This window comes from Drosophila suzukii, chromosome 2R (assembly GCF_043229965.1).
Source record: "Drosophila suzukii chromosome 2R, CBGP_Dsuzu_IsoJpt1.0, whole genome shotgun sequence".
Lineage (NCBI taxonomy): Eukaryota > Metazoa > Arthropoda > Insecta > Diptera > Drosophilidae > Drosophila > Drosophila suzukii.
In genome coordinates this window covers 4,473,239-4,496,753 of record NC_092081.1, presented here as the reverse complement: position 1 = coordinate 4,496,753, position 23,515 = coordinate 4,473,239, and the positions used below count along the sequence as shown (strand labels likewise).

The 23,515-nt window shown below is 39.9% G+C and overlaps 1 protein-coding gene across 3 annotated transcripts in view; it reads left to right on the top strand.

Annotated features, from left to right (window-relative positions):
* Positions 1–23,515, top strand: part of mtt (mangetout) — a 99,507-nt gene that overhangs the window by 46,139 nt on the left and 29,853 nt on the right. The window contains exon 1 of one of the 3 annotated variants that reach the window (XM_017087418.4): positions 2,066–2,172. The exons of the other annotated variants lie outside the window; for them this stretch is intronic. The gene's annotated coding sequence lies outside the window, so the exon portion shown is untranslated. Of the gene's footprint in view, positions 1–2,065; positions 2,173–23,515 lie in introns of those variants that run through there. 3 annotated transcript variants of the gene reach the window in all.

Here is a 23,515-nt window from a genome sequence, read left to right as displayed (position 1 = left end):
CTGCCTGCTTGGCTAAAAGTTTTTCTCTGCCGATTTCGGTGTTTTTCCTCCTTTGTCTTGCCTTTTTTGCTGGCGCTTTCCCCCCTTTCCGACTTCCTTAAGACTTTCGCACATATGCGGCTTTGTGCGTGCCTGTGTGTTTTGACTTTTAACCAGGATTTCTGGCGTGCTTTGTCTAGTTTCTTGCGTCTGTTTAATTTGTGTGCCTTTAAGCTGGCTAAGCAGGGACTTATATTCATTCCCACTTTGGTTGATTTTTACTCGAGTTCTGATGGCAATAATTGCTGTGACTGTGGGCTCCTAGCATATTTCTTCCGCACCCTTAAATCGTTTTAATTTGCCTAATTCTGGGACATTCATTTTGTGGTCCAAAAAGCTCAGCCAAGGTTTTTAATTTTAAATTTCAAGGAATTCTCATTCAGGTTCCCAAAATAGAAAGTTTCCAATTCCGAGCTATGGCTTCATTGGGTTCATTTGGGGATGACAACCATTCACAAGCCGGACTCGGCTTTTCCGTGTTATCCTGGGCGAGTCCAGCTCTTCTGTGTACTGCAGACTAGAATGCCAATGTTGTTGGCTTGTCTCTGCCCCTGAGCCGAGATACTCGAAACAACAAGCCAGGTATTGTTAGATGCTTTGCAATTCACCCGGCTTCTCGAGTGGTCTCTTTCAGTTCCGGAGTTCCAACTCCATTTTAGATGCTCTTTTCATAGGCCGACTTAAGTTGTTTTTATTGCAAATCCTTGGCCTCCTGTCGTTGCTATTTTTCCAATTGTCCTGCGGCAGGTAAAAGCGATGCGGTTGCCGTCGGCTACATTGTGTATCTTGTGCTGGGTGGGTTTGTGTTCTGCTGTGTTGGTAGCTTGAGGTACACAGTTTGTCAACCATTTTCAATGGTTTCCGAGTCTATTTATACTAACTTAAAGAAGCCAAGCTTCACGTACCCCATAGTCATAGAAAATAAAAAAGCAATCAAAGGCCAAGATCAAAATGTGCTCAGAACACAAAAAAATAGTCTTCATATTGACACCTTTAGCAATATTGATAGAAAATAAATATAAACAACGTAAACAAAATTCACATTTTATATCTAAGAGATATGTTTAAATAAGCAACAAATATGTGTATAAGATGTTTATATGACCAACTAGCAGATATTCGTTTATCGGTTGTCCAACTTTAAAATAAAATTCCAGGCCGTGGTATTACTAACCGCTTAAAGCCTATTTAATATATTTACTCATTCATTTTAAAATAATTTTGCAATGGGTACAATTTGGGCATGTAGATAGGTATCGACGAATAAAATTAATTTCTATTTCAATTTGAACATTATAAGCGTTTGTGGGCGTGACAAGCTTTTTTCGGTAGTTATCGACGGAACAAAAGCATTTCAGTTAAAATTCCATTCACAACTGTGGGCATCACAGACTTTTGTAATTTGTGTGCATTATAATGGGCGTTGTTTTTGGATGAAACCAATTTGTGCTGCGCAGGAATCCTTAGAATAAAATATTCGTCACGGAAAGAAAACTAGATATACCAAAACTGTTATTTTTAGGTTCTTTCTGCACTCACATCATTATTTTAAGCAATGCCCACTCGTCTGCACCGGAGTCAGTTCTCCTGAATTTTACAATGCCACTACCACAATGCCGCGAAAGGCTAACAACGGAAAACCAAGTGATTCTATGAAAGGGCAATAGATGATGGCCATAACCGACGAACAGTCACAATGTATTGTTCAAGGGGAGGACGAGTTCGGACGTAATGACAGCCGCAGGACAGACAGGCGGGTTTTACCCCTCCGCGTATAACCGTAGGCCAGTTAAGCGATAGAACAGTGAGGCCTTCCCCAGGCGCATGCTAACAAGTGTTTGTTCCATTCATAAATACTACTAACCCAGTGGCCTCCAAAGGACACGAACCCGAGCCGAGCCGAGTGGCGGCACGAAGGCGAAAGAACTGTCCTACGGTTTTAGATCACCCCTCTCGTGTCCCGAATTTAGAACACGACTCCTGTTGTCCTGTCCGCTATCAGTGGAATTTCAGTTGCACGCCGGTCCTTCAACAATGCAGACGTTCGCGGTAACCAACCAGCTTTGATTTTCACATCCTTATCGGAACACTATTAACTAGCGTCGGAAAATACAACACGTGTAAATTTACCAAGTAAATACCAATTCAAGGAATTTTTAAAAAAACTAAATCAAATAAAAAATTGTAGTTGCCGCATATGGTATAATATGCTTAAATCTAAAACTTCGAGTACTTTAAAGTGAATGTGTAAACGGACGCAATACTCCCCACTTTCAATTTCAAAAATTATAATCTGGATAAAATTATAAATGGTATTAAACATTCTAATAAAATATTATGATATATCCAAGTGATTGTGTAAACGGACGCCATATACCCCACTTTTTTTTCTTAAATTAAATTGCGATAAAAGTATAAGTGGTATTACAACAATTTAATCAAATATTTTGAAGTATCCAAATTGAAATAGCTTTATAAAAAATAACAAGCCAGTATCTAAAACCTAAATAATCTTGTCACAGAATGTCACAGCAAATTAAAAATGCAATATCTTTTAACCCAGCGAATATGAAAAACAATCAGAAAACAAGTCATCACAACTTATTTCTTATTTAGTGTAAGCCACTTGCTTTGACCCCTAATTAATTAAGTTGCTACTGCCGACGCTTAATAAATCTGGAGACGTCTCGCCAGGCAAAAAGATAAATCTAACAGGGAGCCGAAACTAATTTCATTATGAAAATATAAACACAAAGTCTGAGCAGGGCAGACCTTTGGTAAACTTCCCCTTTTTGGGGTGTAGATTTTTGGCTGATTTTGCTTTCGGTTAGGCATTAAAAAAAGGACAAAGCAAACATTAATTAAAACAACTTCTATATAATTTTTGAGGGAAAAGTAAATTTGGCCAAACATGGAAAAATAAATCCGAGTACAGAAAAGTTGGGCGAAGTTTGTACTTAGCTAAATTTTTTTTACCTTAATTATAAGTTGTTTGAAATCGCCAGAGTAATTCGTTTTAAGGTCTGAAATAAGAAAAGTTTGACGGTCGAAGCTGGTCTTGAAGTATTTTAATTAAAGTTAAGGGGCAGGGAAGTGATTTGTTGTCTTCTTTTTAAATAAAGTTAGCAGACCAAAAGTCTATGGAACACAATATTAAAGCTCCACGGATCCTACTGTTGCCTACATTTCGGGTTTATTCATTTGAAAATCATGCGTCGAAAGGCAGAGTAATTTGAACGAATTATTACCCATACGGCGTGTGTGCGGCCCAGGTGTTCTGATAAACCTGGCTGGCAGGCTGAGGCAATTAGCAGCGTTTAGGTGTAATTGCAAAATTATGCAAAAATCACAGACTGCCGGCAGGTCGTTGGCAGATAAGAGGGAATTGGATTGACAAGAGGATGAAAGAGGGTAGCAGCCCGGAACTTGGCCCACCTTTCGAGCTGGCAGGTGTGTGTGCCGGGTGCCATTTCCCCGTGTCCTGCTGCCTCAGGATGTTCAATTTCCTAGCCCGACTTGCTGACATTTTGTAATTTAATGTTCGTTTATTCTTGACCTCCTGTCACCCCTTGAGCGCATTAGAAAAATGGCATGGGCCAGTGTTAATTGCCAAAGTCTCTGTCAGTGTAATTCCCTCGGGTCTGTCGGCTTTTAATGATAGTTTTGGGACCTGAGGGCACTAAGCCTCGGTCACGTAGCTGTGATGAATGCCAGAGCCTGAATGTGGCTTTGTCTTCTCCGCTTTCCCAGGGCACTCGCTGACTAATTTTGGGCTACAGTCTGCTGGATTTCGGCCTGACCTTTGTTTAATTGCAAAGAAAGGCAATTAATAAACGTTTCTGCTGAAATCCCTACCCTTGAAATACCTCTTTTTAGTTTCAGCATTATGAGCAGCCGTTTCACCAGTTTTCTCTTTCCTAGAACAACCTATATAAAAAGCATTCACAAAAGAATGCGAAGTAAAGTACCACAACTGAAAGAACTATTTCTATGGAGAGTTTTGAAGTTTCTTCACAGAACAGGCGTAAACCAGCTTTTTGCTGAGTTCCACATGACTAATTGCATTTTAATGCGCTTCAAAATTAATTATCCCCAAAATAGTTCAAAGTTGAAAATGCAAATTCTTAAGACGGGCTTATTATTAATTCACTTTAACATGCTGCTCTTGCACCAAGTGTAATGAGATTGCAGCTAATGAGCAGTCAGTGGCAGTAACTGGCGTTTCAGTCACAGGAAGTCACAGAAAACGGCTAATTAGCAAACAAATTCAGACAAGTTGAAGTCAGGAGTACATGCCCGAATGCTGCGGAGATGTCAACATAAATAATTATGCCTGCGTTCAGCGGGCCGTGTGCTTAATAATTAAAGCGAATTAATGTCTCCTAATGAGCATGCAAGGGACTGTCTCTCCTCACTTTTCTATTAATTTATTTATGGCCCGAAAGACCATAAGGGCAAAAGCGTAAATACACGTTCACTACGTGGCTCACCTGTTTGTTTTACCTGTTGCCCCGTGGTCACGCCATTAATTCTCATGAGTAAAATAATTAGAAAATCAAATAGAAAAACACCGAGGTGGGTCTGCGTCAAATGCTTTTGCGGCACTCGGGTTGTCGGTTGTCCGGTTGCATCCCATCCGGCGGAAACGGAAATGGCGCAACTGTGCTGAACTACAACTTGCGCGTACAGTTAGGCAACTGCAAACTTTTGGCTCCAATGCTGCCGACGGGTGGGCGTGGCAAGCTGGAATGGAAGTTCGCCAAAGGATTTCGCTACATTGCCCTCTGACGGTAGCTGAAAGTTTGTGTGCAAGAGGAGCACACTGGAAAAAACTGAATATTTTTATTGCAAATTTACATTTTATTTTGACTTAGGAAAGCGTTTTTTTTCCTTTTTATACTACATCTTTCGAAGTCCACAGCAGAAACCCTTTACTTAGAAGTAAATAAATTATTTTAAGCTTACAAAAAATTGAATTATATATTTTTTTCAGTGCAGGTCATGGAAGGAAGTTGATAATTGAGCTAAGTATGGCTTTAAAGTTCTGAGATAAAACACTAATAAATAAAAGTTATCCAACAATGGCCTGCATTGAGGGTATTCATTGTGGGTACAGTCCATTTCCTCTTGGAAAAAGCTGTTATCGCCTTTTGACTTAGAGAATATTACATTATGTGAAGTCAAGAGCAGAAACCTTTTCCTTAAAAGTATGTAATTATTTTAAATTTACAAAAAATTGAGTTCAATTTTTTCCAGTGCGGGTAATAATAGGAACTTGATAATTGAGCTAAGTACGGCTTTAAAGTTCATAGACAAAACACTAATAAAAAAAGTTCGCCAACTATCGTCTGCATTCCGTACACAGTCGATTTCCCTTTGAAAAAAGCTGTCAGCGCCTTTGACAAGTGCGAATTACCGAAGCGAAAGACAAAAGTTTTGCGGCTGCAAACTTAACTGATTAAACCCGATTTGACAGCGGTAGGCGGGAAATGCACACGTGAACAGGTCAAAGGTAATTACTTTGCTTGCGGGCTTCTGGGAAATCTGCAGTCGTTTTGAAATAGTTACAAATTTCGGTCGTCATGTGGTTTCTGCTGTCACAACTTGTTTGCCAAGACCCACTAATTATGCAATTATTTTTTCGCATTTCCCTCGCTGACTTTTTACGACTTTTTTACGACACTGCGCAACTTTTGCCAACTTTGCAAAAGTTATTTTTATGGCGCCGCGAACAAGTGGTCAGCGATTTAATTTTAATTGTATTTAGATAAGATTTAATGAGTTTTTTGGTGTGGCAGATAGAGAATAAAGCAAAAGTTAATCAACGTTCAGGGATGCTAAGTCGGTTGCAGCTCCTTTTCCCATTATTCGTACTTTAGGATTGCGCAAGTGAGTCATTTCAATGGCAAAGGACAATCAAGCCATATACTCTGCGTGCGGCTAGTATATACATATGCTCGACTATGATATATTTTCACGGTGCCTGCGCAACGGCATATGTACGCCATAAAATATTTAGTGCTTAGTTCTGTGGCCTCCACATGCGCATTTTTGGCGGTTCCACTGGATTACCGTGAGCAGCAGACAAAGAATAAATAGAGCGCTAAGCAAGCCCGAAAATGCCAAACAATAGACCATTCCTTGCCAGTTAAACACTCACGGGAAAATTATAGAAACGATCAAATATATCTTACTAGAATAGGCAACAAGAAACTATACAAAAAATATTTTAAAGTAAATTCTATTATTTATTTTTAACTTTTTTTTAATAATCTTTTTTTTTTACAGCTGTCTAGTGCACTCCATAAACTGTTTTAAGCCTAAATTCATTTGTATTATCATAAACAATTTTTGGTGAAACATTTCTATAGTATTGCCTAAAATTTGTTATTGACGAAAATAGCAGAACCTAAAAAACCAGTGACCGAAAATAACAGAAACGTCAAAAACAATTTCCAAGTATGCAGATACATTTCGTTATTCCTAATGTGAACAGTAATTTTATTTAAATTTAATAAATTGTATACTATTAAATTTACAAGTTACAACTTACAACTTACACTTCTATTCGTAAAAGTCTTTCATACCTGTTATCAAAGACTTTCAGGAATAAATTCCTTAATTACTTAAAACTTTGAAACATTTGTTATAAATATAAAAAAAAACGTTACGAATAAATTGTATCTATAAAAATGATAACCGTTAGAGCTCCCTAAGAAAAAAAATTCATGGAGGTTCCAAACGATTCTATGTTCAGCTAAGTCTGGAAAAATTTGTATTTTTGCTTTCAAGGTAAAACTAAAACAAAGGATTCTTTTTTTATAAAGGGTTGAAGTTTAATTTAAAATATTATTTATTGAAATTGCAGTCTCTTTTAGAAAAGAAATATTTAAAGACGGAGCCCATGTGGTTTCTATTATTTTTCCCTTGACTTTATGTATGAGTGTGTGGTGTATACTACACCGTACTATACAACGACAAGCAGCAATAATGATCTTTTTGTTACACATGGGCGGGTGGCCAAAAGGGGGCGGGTGGCCAAAAGGGGGCGGGGCTAAGCAAACAAACATCGCACACGCACACATCCTCGCAGGAGTGCAAATACACACGCACACACAGGCGACCAGCATTTATTTTTGTTTGTCATGACTTTGCGCTTTTGCTGCGAACTGAATGGAGAATGTAGAAAGCAGCAAGCAGCATGGAGAAAGTGGAAAAGAGAAAGCGGAAGGGACAAGGGCAGTACACGCCATTTTTTCGGGGCTTTGTCTCTGCCTTTCCTGCCGCTGTGTTTGCATTTGTTAGCATACAATTTGGCATCGGCACACAGGGCGGATGGATTATTATTTTGTCGCTAAAATCAACAACCATTCCGCAAGGGCTTTTGATGAATGCGAATGGGGAGGAACCTGCTCCGTAGAAAGCGTGACTGCAGTGGATCCTTGTCTTGGATTGGGTTCCCCTTTTTCATTTCAATCCCTCTTGGAGGACGGAAGCTAAAAGTTCCAGGGATTCCTGGGATTGCAGGGATTTGACTACATAGGCTTATCGTAAACTACATTAACCATTTTAGAGCTTTTTAAATTGGGGTTTATTAGATAAACCCAAATAAACATATTAATATTAAGGTATTTTTAATTAGCTTTTAATGTTTTGAAAGCCAAATATATGTATATATTTTTTGTATTCGGTTCGAATATTTTCAAGCTAATCCCTTTAGATACAGTGAGCAAACACTTTAATTACTGCGTATTTGATTTATATTAGCTAAATATGAGTAAATCCTTTTAATTTTTAACAACCTTAGTTTAATTGTTTTTACTTTTTTTTTGCTTTTCTTGTTCTGTAAAGTTTAAGCCAAACAAAAGTCTCCTAATTTGTATTAAGATAAAATATTTTCAAGCTAATCCCTTTACACCAGTGGAAAAACACTGTGAATTTGATTTATTACAGCTAAATTTGAATAAAAACCTCACGTTAATTGTTTTTATTTCCCGCTGCTTGATTTATTTTAGCTAAATTTGAATAAAACCTTTTAAACTTTCAAGACCTCATATTAATTGTTTTTACTTCCCGCTTCGTGGGCAGCTGACCTTTGACTTGTAAAGTACTTTACTCCGTAACGCCGTAATTAATTCAGCAGCAGCACACACGTTGAATTTTAAAAATTGGGGCTATTATTTAAAGCCCTGGGCGGAAGCCAGACCTCTAGATGAAATATGAAATTATTTGCGGGCATAAACACGTCCCCATGGTCAGGGCAAGGGCACATGGGCACACACGCAGTAAGTAGGCAATGGATTTTTTCAATTTGCGTTACTGGCCAAGATGTTATGCAAGTCACGCGCCAATCCGCCCTGTGTGTGTACACTGTACAGTGTACCCTGTACATATATATACTGATTTTGAGGTCTGTATGTACTTTCGACGGGGAGGTTGGCTGTGGTAATTCACAATATCATGTGCTCAATGGGCTGTGAGGCTGGGAGATTTTCCCGCCCCCGCCCTGTCGCTGTTGCTCTTTTGATTTATGCGACGTTTCCACACATTTGCCTGCCATTAACATTTTGCTTCGTTGCCTGTCAGCCGCCAACCTTGTCGTCATTCCCGTCGCCGGAGTCCTTGTCCGCTGTCTTTTGTGTGTCAGCAGTTCGCAGTTCGCAGTTCTCCAGCAGACATCGCCTTGTTCCCGCCCAGATTGAAATTGATTGGCAACTCCTCTGCGGATGCAGCGGGGATCCTCCGGAGGAGCAAACTTTATCTGAGAGCAAACTCCTGTTGGCGCAGCTTGAGGAAAACAACAGGGAGGGGGACTACGACTGGTCTGCTCATGAAATTGTAATTTAAAACTCTTTCCGCAAACAGAAGCTAAGGAATGCAGTTCTATTGAGCTCAATTTTATTTTGCGGTGCCATGGCTTCTGCAGCACGAAAAGTATTTTTCGGTCAGGTGGCCACGGGGCGTATGCTTAATGAAAACACAGAATTGAGGAACTCCTTTCGAGCGAATGTGAATGCAATTGGCCCGGCTCGCAAGCTGAAACATTGCTGAAGTATGGCATAACTGCCGGGGGTTATTTCGGCCCAATTTTCCCACAACATCTTGGCCACACATGAGAATGTTGGCTGTTGCTGAGTGGCTGCCTAAGTGGCCGGCTGTCTGGACCCGTTTCGAGTGCCCCCAGGACTTCTCTCCATCCCGAACACATGTGCGGGCCATATTTACGCCGAAACTATGTTTATACAAGTATAAGCAGCCGGCTCTGCGACCCAACCCAGTCAGAAATAGAGCACGAAAAAGGTGCCCAGGTCAAAGGGCGAAGGATGGCCACGGGTGGGTGTTGGAGAGGGAAATTGAAATTTATATTTACGCAGCCCATAAATTTCTGGCTTTTCGGCCCGTTCGTTCCGCTGTGAGCTAGGGCCTAGGCGGCTGTCAGTGCTGCCAAAGCTAACTTTTTTCCAGCGGGGCTCGTGAGGACCACACACAAAAGAAAACCATGAGGTGTTTGTCCTCAAAATCCATAAATTTTATTTAAAGTGGCTATTTTAAATAAGTGATTGCAAATATCATTCATTTTCAATTCTTAAAAATACATACATTTTAATTTAGCTTGCTATTTTAAATAAGTTTGCAAGCACTCATTTTCATTTTCTCACTCTTCGCACTCATTCACTTTAAATTCTTAAAAACACATACAATTTATTCAAATTTGCTATTTTAAATAAGTTCTTGCAAATATCATTCATTTTAAATTCTTAAAAATACATACATTTTAATTAAGCTTGCTATTTTAAATAAGTGCTTGCAAATAGCATTCATTTTAAATTCATTAAAACAACTAGATGGGATTTAAAATTGTGCTCCACAAAAATCTCTTATAAAAACGACTAGAAGTATGCAACAAAAAAAAAACGAATTTTTCCCCTGCATACTTTTATACACCCTTATAAGGACTTCAAAGCACAAGTGATCAACAAAAGAGTATTATTTCCATATCCAGTTAGGACACCTTTTTACAGGTGTACTTAAATTTAGAAATACTTTTTGAATGATAAGTCCCATTACTAAATTTCTTTGTTAAACGGATGGGAACATAAATTCCCCACATGGTAATGGCTACCTTTTGTGATCTGCTCTAGGCAGCTCTGCGGACACGGCCTATTTGCGGAAGTGGGTGCCCTGCTGACAAAGTTGAGGCCTGTCATGTTGCATATCCCAACTTCTTGGCTAACCCACGCACGTCTGCCAACGACAAGCTAGGGCTGGGCCCTTGTATTCTGTTTGTGCGTGTCTGCGGCATGTAATCAAATTAAAAGTTGGAGCATGGAATTGCTTTTAAGGCACTAGGCCGGCGTCAAGTCTTTAATGCTTCATGTGATCATTAGGTGCAGGCCGTGGCAAATCTTTACAACTTGCAATCCTAGCCCAATTGACAGTCCTGCGAATGGGATGCTGGCACGCAATCAGCCAGCTGCCAAAATACCAGAATGCCGAATGCCCGAGGAGAATATAGGGCCCCACTCAGATAATAACTTAATTACAGTTTTGCAGGCTAGTGGGGCGTGCGGGCTTTATATTTGGGCAATTACAGTGGGCTGCGCCACACCTGGAAGCAGGCAGGCGGCCGGAAACATGTGTATTATCAAATGCCAGTCATTAGACGCCCGCCGCCCCTCGAGTGGTAATTTATCTCAAATGCTCTGCGGTCTACACGTGTACACAGACACTCTGGCTCCCGATGACAGGTGATTCCGATGGCGGGGCGAGGACGACGCTGGTGCGGCAGGGGCCCCGAGCGAAAATAATTAAGCCCTGTTATGCGTAAAGCATGAACATCCCGAACTAGACAGCGGCAACGGTCCCAACAACATCCCGGCAGGTTGCTTAGTAACCAGAGATGGCAGCGTGACAACCAAAACTTTGCGCTTTGAGTGCTTTTAGGGAAAGTTTTCCCGGCTAGTTACATGCCATGTAAGTGCAGGAAGCAGCAGCGAAATAATTTAAGTTTTAACAGTTTTCCAAGTGTCGATCGAATAAATGATAGCTGGAACAAAAGTGGACAAAGTTTTACGTTGTGCCAGAAACATACTCAAAACAGAAACTCAAGGGATGCCATTTTTAAACAAAACTACTTGAAACCATTTACAAATGTGTCTATAAGTATGCTGTGAAAAGAAGAACAGCGGTTTGAAAAATAACGTAGCATTCTTTTAGACATTTCTGAAAACCCTATATCGGGTTGTCTCACTCATAACCAGCGACCTTACTCATTATAAGCTATATTTAAAAAATCAAAAATAATCAATGTTTTTAAGTCTTATTATGTTTTGTAACTAAGATTTTGAAGTCAATTGTAAAATACCCTTTTAGGTGTCTAAAAGTATGCAGTGAATAATAATAATTCATTGCCCTTATTTTAGCATACTTTTAGACACGTAACATAACATTTAATAGTGCCTCAAGAACCCTATTGATTTATGTGGCACCCCATATACTATTTCCCTTTTCGTGGATATGCGAATTTCGCATCACTTCAATTCGTTGAATATTTATCCCTACTCTTTCCCAATCGGCGGATTCTGAGTGACTGGCCCATCTGGCTGTCGAGCTGCCTATTCATTCAAGATACCAGGGCTATCTGGCCCACTCAGATCATCTCTAGGAGGCTCTTTCCTCTCGGCCACTTTAATTGGCACTCGAGACCACGTTTATGGCGTCTGCTTGGCTTGCACTTTCGCCCAACGCCATTAGCCACGAAAGTTAACCGAATGTCGACTGTAGCAACCAACTAACCACCCACCCACCAATTCTAGCCCTTTGCCACACGCTTTTCACTTTTCTTCTGACGGGCGTGTTAGTGGGTGTGATTGTGAGTCTGAGTGTTTGGCTAAAACGGCATTTATGCTCACATTTTCCCACGGGTATGTGTGTGCGATGATTATGCATATTTAGCGACGTCTGCGCCGGCGCCTAATTGAATATGTATGGGCAGGGCGGCGGTCCGGGAGCGTGTCGAGTGCGACAGAGTGGTAAATTAATTGGCTTTCGGGCGGGGAGCCAGCTTTCTTGTTATTTTTAGCTCTTTTCGCCAGCCATAAAGTGCTCAAACTGTTAACCCCAGCCGAGGCAAAGAAGCCTAAAGTCATGCCGCAAGAAGCCGCAATTGTTAACCACAAACCAATCTTCTGGTTTATAATTGACTTGGTCCAATAAATCCTAGGGAGATAATTCAATTTACACGATTACCAAAGTCGTTTATCTATTTTGACAGGGTTCTTAACTATGAAAAAACAGAGCCAATTTAAAAATAACATTGCCTTTATAACTTCCCCAAAAGAAGTATTTTCTCATCAGCTTCAATTGGTTTTTGTCCAATGAAGACAAAAATTCGGCAATTAGAGGCCGAAATCGAAGCACAACAGAAACAGAAACACAAACTGAAAAGTTGAAGTGAGTTCCTGCTTTGCCGGGCCTTAATTAGGCGATCAGGATCCATCGAAGCAGGAAGTGAAATTTAGGGGCTTTTATTCCCTTTGGAGTGCTTTTACGGTTCCGGCTTTAATTAAAAGTGAATTCAAGCTCCGCTGGTCGACCAGGGAAGCTGGTCGCCTCCGCTCTTACAAATTTCGTCCGTTATTGGCAGCCGTGCGGCGTATTTAAGCCGTAAAGTACAATTTGGGACATGGACGTGAAGGGGCCCGGAAACAACAAAAAGCCGGAATCATGTGACACATTTGACCCTTTTTAGCAGCCTCCACTTGGCATAATCAAAATCAACGCTGCCTGGCCGCTCCTGCAGCTGTTGTGTCGCCTGTTTTTCAGCTTTTCCGCTTTCCCGTCCCGTTTTCTAACCCGCTTGGCTTTCCCTCTTGCCTTTATTGGTTTCATATTAAAATGGGCTGTCAAATGGTTTGCAAACTGCTGTCGGTTCCCATTTTCCAATTGTGTTTTGCTTTCCGTTGCATTCCGGAAATGCTCGAAAACCAAATATGTTTCGAGACCCTGGAAAATGTTTTGACATCTGAATATAGATGCGTTTATTGTTTGGAATAAATGTGCATTTTCCCTGGCTGCTAGCAGGTTTTTGAGTTGGTTTAGGGGAATGCATATAGGGCTAATTTAAATTCCTAGGTGCCTCAAAAATGCCAATAAAGCTATTTCCAACCGGAACATGTTTTGTTCAAAGCTTAAAGGACCAGGACTGTTTCAGCGGCATATATTTATGATAACATTTTTAATATATCACTAAGAAAATTATAAATAATAATTTGTATAACAACAAAGTCAAATAAAGCATAATTATATATTAGTTTTTTCTAAAAGTTTGAACCGTTTGTACTTGAGCTGTTATTTGGTCGGGGCGAAATCCTTCTTTGGAATGTTTTTTTGAACAAAGCCCACTTCTTTTATTTTTTTTACCCTTTTTGTGTAACAATTTAATGTGCTTAAAGAATTTTGACACAATTCTGGTAATAATATCGAAAATGGCGACCCTTTTTCCGGGTGTCCTTTGACCGAGCAAGGAGTCAGCCCTTGGCGAGGTTAAGGGTCCTGGTAGCTGGCCAATTATACGAAACTCTGGGCATTAACTGTGCTTAAAAACAGCTGAAGCCACCCACCCCGCAGAACCTTTGTCTAACCAGTTCTTGTGGTGCGGCTATTAACGTTTCCAGACAACAAATACTTGCAGCTGGCAAAAATCATCAGGATTTCACATCTTTTCGTATTTTGCTCGGCCTGCTTATTTATTTTCCCTGTTTATCTGCTTCATCGTAAAAATAGAAATAAAAATATTTATGCGGCGCAACGGGTTTTCGTTTTATGAGCCCGTCCGACGAGCTATTAAAAGCCGAAAGCGGGAATACATATTTTGAAAATTGGCCAACGAGCCCAAGGAGTGGGCTGGTTCAAGGACGAGCCCAGATTCGGAGCGGGCATCCAGGGCCTGGGACCTTTTTTTTATTAATTCCAATACATTGAATTTTCGTAGACAAAAAGCGTGTTTAGCATGGCAAGCCGATTAAGGCCGGGCTGAAAAACCTTAAAGCCTTTAAAAGGCTTGCCAAGCTGGCCCACGGAATGGACTATAAATTTTACATTTAACGTGGCCCGGGGATGACACTTTCCGGGGCAAAAAAGGAGCCAAGTTGTCCTCCTCCAGATGCTGGCAGCTCGCCTACTTCCAGGACATTTTTATTTATGAGCTGGCAAATTATGCGCCATCAACGCGGACAATTAGAAACTCAATTGCTATGCCGGGTCCTGGAAACATGCTGCTCCCCTCGCCCGCTAGACATTCAAAATTACTTGTCAGCCTTGGCTTAGCAAATAATTTTGCATAGTTATTGGGCCCTTGCCGGAAAATCGTCCCCTCAAAAGGGCTTACAAATTTGAAAGAGGCATCTTTTAAGATCAAGGCAGGGAAAAACTTTCTGAACTATCTAGCTCCTAAGCTAAGCATAAGCATACTTTTTTGACAGACACATTAATATTCCTTAAAGTTCATGTCATCTACCAAGCCCTGGTCATTTGCAGAATTTAATTAAATCCATTTACCAGTTGTCTCTAGCAGATGTTTTTTTAAAAGCCTGAAATATAAATTCATAAAAAAATCGCATGCAAATGAAATGGTAACTGGAAATGATACAAAAATCGCCTATCTAGCCAGAGTTGCGCTATGTAAAACAACGCTCGCTTGTTAAATTTGGACTAAAAATTGCAAATGTGTTATGTCTGTATTTACAGATATTTCCCTATATAAGCAAAAAACATATTAAATTTGTGAAATTTTCGAAAAGTTTTGTTGTTTAGACTCTTACTCATTGAGGGACTTAAGTTCCGGTGCTCAATTAACTTTTCACTAAGCCCAATATCCTTGCGGAAGTTTGTTTTAAAGATTTATCCAACTGCCTTTACGGGTAAATCCGTTTAATTGCTCAGGCCTGGCCAGAGTTCGAATCATTCCATCGCTTTGGCAACTAATTGCACATCAAAAACTTCGGATGAAAACTTGATAGAAACTTTCTGTCTGGGCCACAAAACCCTTTTACGATGTACTAAATTCAACGCACTCCAAGGTCCCTGGTCAACAACAATGCCCGGCTGGTCATAAAAGTTGGAAAATCAAAATGGCATTTTTCGACGCCATCAAAATGGCATTTCGGTGCAGCAAGCTGCCGGCAGTGCTAGACCAGAAAAACCGCAAATCCGCATGTGAGTCTGCTGTGCTGTTAACTCATTAAAAAGGGCCAAAAAACAAGGGGCAGCGGTGCGTATGCGTAACATTGTAGCCATTTTTATTAGAGCCCTCCGTGCTGACAGCCTGTTCCCGTCCAGGCCAACAACTCCCACATAATCAAAAGCGGTTTAGCTGCTTTCAAAAGATAAGCGTAGCTCATTGTGGCCCGTCCTCGCTTTTCCGCTTTCCCGCTTTCCCGGCTTTCCTTGGATGGGTTGACTGTGCGACATCCTGACTGTTTGTCATAATAATAAAAATGCCAATTTGTTTTATGGGCGACAAGTTAAGCTTGCCTTTGCTTTGCTTTGATGTTGATTTTTATATTATGATGTGGGCCCCCATCCCCATCCCCATACCCCGACCCACATCCCAATCGAAACTCCCCTCTGCATCAAACTTGCTTGTTTGTTGTTTCGGACCTGGACTCCAGACACGTGCTCTTTGATAGGTATACCCGTGAGTCCCGGCTTTATACGTACACATAGTATGCACCGCACTCGGTGGATTGTCTCTCGCAGATTGAAACTCGAGTGGAAACTGTATTATTAATGGCGACAGCAGCCAGTAGAAAGTTTTTAAATATTTAAAATGGTTACAATTCGAAACAGCCGCCCCTTTTGCTTCCCTCCAGCCTCATATGAGGAAAGGCAGCCCATTGTTTCTGGAATATGTCCATCAAAAAAGGATATGCTTCGACTGGCAAAAAACATACAACACTCTGCTGCAAGCTGCATGCCAAACCAGCAACATACAAGAGTCATAAATCACAATCTGCCACAGGCTATCGCCGAAAGTCACTGACTACGCTCAGCAAACTACAAACTACAACATGATTTATGACACTTGAAAAACAAACTGGCAAAGGCTGGAAATTGAGTTTAAAAATCCATTTTGCCATGAATTTTAACTACAGATAAGAATACTGTTTTATTCAAATGAATTAAAAGAACTAAGAAATTGGGATTACTTCCTTTGATGGGCTTTTTACGGTAAAGAAAATAAGCATTTAAATTTAAATTGAATAGTGCAATTTAACAGAAAAACTGTCGTATGTTTTTCTACGCTGTCATTCTCGTCTGTACAAGAAAAAATATTCATTAAAGGGTCATGGAATTTTTAAAAAATGTAGTTGCCATTTAATCATGGCTTTTTCAGTTGCATAAAAACAGTTTTGTTTTTTTAAATACCTGCTGTTGATTAACAAAAACCTAACACAAAGTCACTGATTTTGTTTATGCTATTTTTTTAGTGCCTTATGTTAATTTTAATTGTATTCATCAGACGCATATTCTTTGAATCTCGAACATAAACAAAAGTTTTTTCACTTCACTTGTCTGGCCAATGCAAATTAACACGATTGTTTTGAGTTTTTCTGATTTCCCCTGTTCTTGCTTGGTTGTGCGAGCGCCCAATTTGAATTATTGATTGCTGAAAGTTTCCTTTTCCCCGCCAAACGTCTAAATTTATGTGTCACCCATCAAGTCGGCCACGCCCACGACACACCTCCGCTGCAAAAAATTGCTTTTCAGCCAATTTGGATACACTTGCGTTGTTTATATTTTTCATACATTTTTTCTTTGCGAAAATTGTTTTTCCCAAAGTCTTTGTCTTTTGAGCTTTCGCCTGCGAGGCATTCGAGGCATTTGAGGCTTCTGTACTCGGCTTCCGGCTGTTATCAGCCATCGACACTTGGGACTCACTCATTTGGGCTGCAGGATGTGTCGCCCTGCCTCCTTGGGCGCGGCGTTAATGTAATTTGGATGCCGAGGAGGGTTCCCGGCGCTTTTTGTTTGAACTCCGGCTGACTGGCTCAGTGGCTCACTGACTCACTGGCCGTGGGCCATGCCACGCCCCTTCTCCCGGGGGTGTTGACTTTATTGAACCATTTTTTCCCCGAACCTGATTGACTCGTGGCCCTGCTTTCCCCGCTGCCCGTATCGCTGTACTTTCTTAGCCTCCTGGCTTTTATTCCGCTTGCCGCAATTTGCTTTAGGTTCGCCTTACACACTTAAACTCAACCGCAGCCGCAGTCGTGCATGCCCTTTCAGCCCTCCCCACCGATATCAGTCAATTTCAAATGTCAATAAAATGGAAATTTTATAATTTTACTCCGCGGCCAGGAGGAGTTTCCACTCCCTCCACTTTCTCCACTTTGCACTCTCCTGCGGCGCCTTCAACTTAATGAGATTTTATTTATTGACTGTTGATAACAGCGGAAAGTCGGTGGGAAACCACGTCTAGGATGCTTCTCATGCGGTTTTGAGCGCTTTATGAAGCCTGTTTTATGGCTGCTTTAGTGGCTGAATTTGGTGTTAGCATAAATGCCGCTCGCAGCGGCGCATACAAATTTATCTTTCGTCGATATCAATCTTAACGTCGCAGCAGTTAAGCTTCCTCAGAGGAAAATCCTATAACTCGTGGAGGTCGAGGAAAAGCTACCTGCTACCTACAGCAAAAAGAAAGTGGTTTCTGGGTTATATTTCGTGCAAGGATTCCCAAGTTGAAAATATTTCTTTTCAGTGAAAATTGCTAATGATAGGAAATAAGTTAAGTTAATTAAGTTCCCATTAATGGGTAAGATATTGTCAACTCCGCATACGTTTTAAAGGTGCGTACTACGGGTATCGAAAAATATTTAAAAACATTTTATTTTTATTTTTAAGATATTATATTTTTGTTTTACACTTTAAATTATGTTTTTGAATGTCTTCTTCATCCTATACAGAAGCCAAATATCTGAAATCTCATAATCTCACATTTTTGTACTTGATCGTCATTCCTAAGATGTTTTATGTTTTTTACGGATTATTTTAATTTTAAGAAAACCATAATTATCTTTCCGGAGACTAAAGACTTTACATTTTTAAGCTGAAATTTCCTACAGCTGATGTACTCAGTTGTGTTATACATTTGATTAGGGATTTGTTGTTTTATTATTTCATTTGTGTTACTTTCGAGATTGTTATTTAAAGATACTTTTTTAATTGAAATTTACTTTATAAGTAACAAAATAAAATCAACATAAAATTGAAAAAAACTGTAAGAAACCCAAAAGAACCCTGCCTCTTCAGAATCGATACTTCAAGCCTCTCTAACTTCTTCTCGAAATATATTTTCCTACCCAAACATACTTAACGTCTGTTGGATTGATATTTATGCGTCTGGCTTTTTATATCCACCAGTAGTCGTATCCTTTGCCAAACAAATATTATGCCAAATTTGGCTCTTTGGCAGTCACGCATAAAAGTGAAAGAGGCGGGACTACACACGCACGGGTCGCCACTTTGAAGTTCCCATTTTTCGGTATTTTATATTAATTCTGTCTATGGATTTTTGCATTACGTAAAATGCGATGGCTTCACGTGTGCGCTTTGCTCAGCACTTACGGAGCTTGGTTGGTTAACTTTGTTTTTGCCGTTTTAGTTTTTATTTGCAGGGAATGGGGGCATAAATGTGCCAAGGCACGTCCCAATCGCTCCCCTTTGCATATCCGCACACATTTGCACGTAACTTTTAATGACAGCCCACAAATGCGCAAATGAGTTTTAATTAAAAAGCTGCAAAAATAAAGAAAATATAAACATTGCACTTTCACCCGATGTGCATGCTGGATAATTCAAGCCCACAGAAAAACTGTGGATCGATTTAATGCCGTAGGCGTAGGGTTAAACATTTAAAGCCGCTTAAGTGCGGTGCATTCTTAAACAAAGTTTTATGCAAATGAAAGGACTTTTCGGAAATGGCCTTCAGAAACATGAAATATTCAACAAAGAAGAGTAATTTGACGAATCGCTACAAAACTCTATTGGTTCGCGGAAGCTGGTAGCAAAGAATGGATTTGAACTTAAATATGTAGCCATTTTTCCGCAACTGGCTGGCAGCTTACACATTTCAATGGGGAAATCAAAATGTTTCATTTAAATTTCACATTCAAATTGAGTGGCAGCAGCACCTGGCGTATTTTACTTAATTGGGCGACACCCCCGCAGTGTTTTTTCGGTATTCGGCGGACAACAGTGCGCATGGGGGATTATTAAGTTTTTGCCCGGGAAGCTTTTTGCTGCCCAAAGCAAACACAGCTGCCGCTGGCGGTGTTTTTCCAGACGAGAAAGTAATATTAATTTCATATTCGCCTTTTCAGCATTTTTTTTAATTAACTTTAAACATGAAAGGTATTTTTATCCCAGTTTCTATAATCGATCCCCTTACGCACAGAAGAGTCGCACAAAAATATGTATTTCGCGGAGATGAAAAAGGTTTAATCAGTACAAACTTTATCTTCTTACTTAATATAAATATTTACAGATCGTTTGATATAGATAGGTCTGAAGTAAAATAATAATAGTTACTTTTAATTTTTTAATATATTTAATACCGTTTTACTGAGCTATACCTTTAATATTACCTTAAAAATACTTAAATTCAGTGATATGCATGACTTCTAATAATTAGTTTTATCTAGTAGGCTTATCTAAGCAAAGATCGGACACTTGCAATTTAAATTCGCCTAACTTTTATGCGACAATCAGATACCGAAGTTAAAACACATTTTCAACCATTTTCCCTGGCACTCAACTTGAAATTACACTTTATAGCCGGAACATCAAAAAGTTACACATACGCCAAGTAAGCCGGCAGTAAAGTTAATTTTATTTTACAGCAAAATCATAAAAAATGCATTGGCAACTCAAGTGTCTTGTCAGACGCCTTGGAAAACCCAAAACTCAAACTCTGGATCTAATTATTTACGAGTTGACACGAGCCGAAAATCGTCGAGAGCATTCAAAAGTCAAATTATATGCATATCATAAAAAATACGACACCTACGTGTGTGCAAATTATATTTTGTACAACCAATTCGTTTTGTTTTTTGGCATAATAATTTTTTGTTTTGACACCTATCATCCAGTTTAATGTTGTCCCTGTAGTCAGTAAAAAATTCACGGCAGGCTTTTTAAATATTCATGGATTAAATCATTCTCTTAAATTTGTCCTATCGCAAATATGTGCAACTATTCACCTTGCAAAGTTCGAAAGTTCTGTGGCCCGAAGTCATATCATCCAAAAGTTAGACTTATAATCTCAGCCCGCATAAGTAAGGCAACATAGTACAGTAGTATTATGCAAAGTGTTATCTCGACTTACTTTAATTGTAGTTTGGCTTAAAGCCCCGCCCCCCGGCTCGTTTGAAGTCGGTCCTTGTGGTCAGTGAACTACATAAAATATTGTTAACACCATGTGCAAGTTTCAATTTGCATTTCTGGCAGCTTTTTCGCACATGGCGCCCCTTCTGCATCCTGTTGCATGTCGAGAGCTCTTAAATTCTCAATTTGTTTTGTGATTTACGTGCAGATGGGAGAAATCGGAGTGCATGCTCGAGTCCGTAGGTCCTGTAAATGATTATCCGTCGGCCAAATTGTAATTTCCTTAAACGGAACTTGGACCGCAGCATAAATTAAAACTGCGCGAATTCGGGTTTCCCCATGCTGGCAGCATGGCCAACTTCTTTTGTGCTTTCGGTGGGGTTTCAGTCCATAAAATGGCATAACCTGTCACTGGCAGCTAAAAAGCGGAAATAACATAAAGCTATTCCGAGTACTGTCTTTGTTACAATTCCATTATTTAACATACTGCATGTGTGGTTTGAAACAAAAGGAAATTGCAGCGAAGGCTACAAATTAAAGTAAATAGGGACGAGCTTTCCCTAGTGCAATATTCACATAAATAAACTCGTTAGGAGCATTTAATTAACAATTCTTTAGAATTTATATTATTATGTAATTTTACTGCTGGCTATGAAGTAAACGATTTATTTGTTTGGCAAGGTAGCAAATTGTACTCAAAATTGCATTGCAATTTACATTTTAGACTTAGATTGAGGTTAAAGATTTGGATTTGCAGATAAACCAACTAATATTCATAACAGTTCGAGCTTTCCTCACTGCAATATTCACAAAATTAAACTCCTTAGAAAGATCTTATTAACAATTCCTTTGAATTTATATCATTATATTATTCTACTGCTGGCTATAAAGTGAGTTCATAACAATTTATGTTTCCTAGGATTTTAAATTTTAGAATTAGATTTACAGACTAACCATCTAAATGTTGACAATAATTCACAAAGGGAATATTTGCTTTCATCAATTTCAAAGGAAAAGTCCTCTTTCCCCGAATAAATGTCATAAAGTGTTGACGACTGGCAGCACACGACTCCATAAACATATACATTGGATAGGCAAATATATTTTAACTTGGCTGAGTGCATTTCGGCGCATTGTGCCCCTATGTCACCATTCGATTTCGAGCCAACACAGTGCAATATTGCCCCTGCAGCTGCCGGCTGCCACTCGTGGCTGTTTGCTGATATTGACTGTTAGTCGGCAGCCAGCCCACAGGAACTTATTTGCACTTTCCCAGCCATAAGGACCTCGGTCCTGCCAAGTGGCAAGCAAACATGGTCCGGATTATTTACAGTGCCGTGCGCAGCCATTTGCGAAAACGATGTCCTGTTCGTCGCACTCCCCGTCGACCCGCAATCCCGGCAAATTATAGGGAAAAGTGTGAACATCTCCGATAAGCGGGGAGTTCCGAAGGCCATCAGCTTATGACATGAAATTGTGCCAGATCGAGAAGCTGCTCCGAGTCGCAGTTACTGGATTTCTGGCTCGCCAAGTTTAATAAAATATTCATATAAATTATGTGACAATGACGAACTTAATAATATTGTTTTTCTTACATTTCACCATCACGATTTAAGCGAGCGTGTAAAATCATTTAGTTTGAGAAAAAACATGAAAGCCACAACTTTAAAGCATTTCTAAAAGTTGAAAAATGCCTAATTCAGTTTCATTTCATTTTGCAAACATATAAACATTTTTTGTGTGGCAGAATAGTTTTTCACAAAGCTCTAGCATTATAGGTACGTATTACGCGCTTAAACTCGCGTTGTTGGAAAAAACTCATTGACCGCATAGGCTGTTTGCCATTAATGCTCATCGGAATTCAATTAGCTAAATGACCGAATGCCAGCGAGTATTCAAATCGAATTTTATAGGAGTAATAGACCCCGAAGTGTGCTTTGCACAACGCTATAATGGCGGAACTTTGGAGTACGCGTAAATAATTCACAGCCTGTATTGTATGCATCGCCATTGGGCGTGGTCTTTGGCCAAAACCCCAGGTGTACTGCCATTTAAGCCAGACAAAGTATGCTTAAACATGCCAGATGAGGGTTTCGGGGGAGTTCGGTGGCAGCTGGGGTAGATGGGCCCAAAATTAATTATGAAAATTTTCATTTTACGCCGCTTTTGGTTACTTAGTTGACTTACTTAGCCTAATGCGTTTATTTGTCGTGCTGAATTTAATTACTGCGGAGCAGAGAGCGTTCTCGTATTACAATGGAGTGGATTCTGTATACCTTTGGCGACTGGCAACTATTAATTTTCAGGGGGTTCCTGTTTGATTTGGCTCTGCTCACCGGTCAGATTGGAATTGATTCAGCTCGGGGTTTGAGGTTTGCCTGCCACTGTCATGTGGAAGAAAACAATTTGCTGCTAAATTGCCACATTGCATCGCCTGTTGATTTCCTGTCATTCCTTTTCTGCACGAGTGTGTGTGTGTGTGGCAGGATAATTGCGTTTTTATATGAAACTTCCGCTACATTTCACTTAATGGCTCCGTTGATTTCCGGCTCTTTTGTGCCACTATTTGATTTTTCCCGCCTTGAAAGGCATTTGATTGCTTTTTATTATCATACTATTCAATTGCATTTGTCATGGGAGCTGAATTAAATTCATTATTACAACAATGGCTGCTTCCTTTGTGCTCGTTTAATAAGCGCGTATTTATTAAACAAGCTTTTCACACTCAATGTTATGGTAAATGCCAATTAATTAATTCAATTAACTCATTGGCTTGCAGGACATAATTTTTATGAAAAACAGAAGTTGGGTGCTCGACATTAACATGGAATTTAATTTGCCATTGGCTGCGAAATGGGAAAGTCCTTTGACAGCCATCCCCATTAGGGTCATCCAACTATTTCAGTACCGACCCCAATTTGGGGCAAGGGATGGGGAGTCCTCGCCCCAGGCGCGGAGGGTTCGTCTTGGCAAATACATAAAAATACTGGCAAATAACAATAAAACCTAGGAAATTATTGATACGGGCATGGAAATTGCTTACCAATGCGCAGAGGGCCACGTGTAAGGACTCTTCCTTGGAGGACTCCCC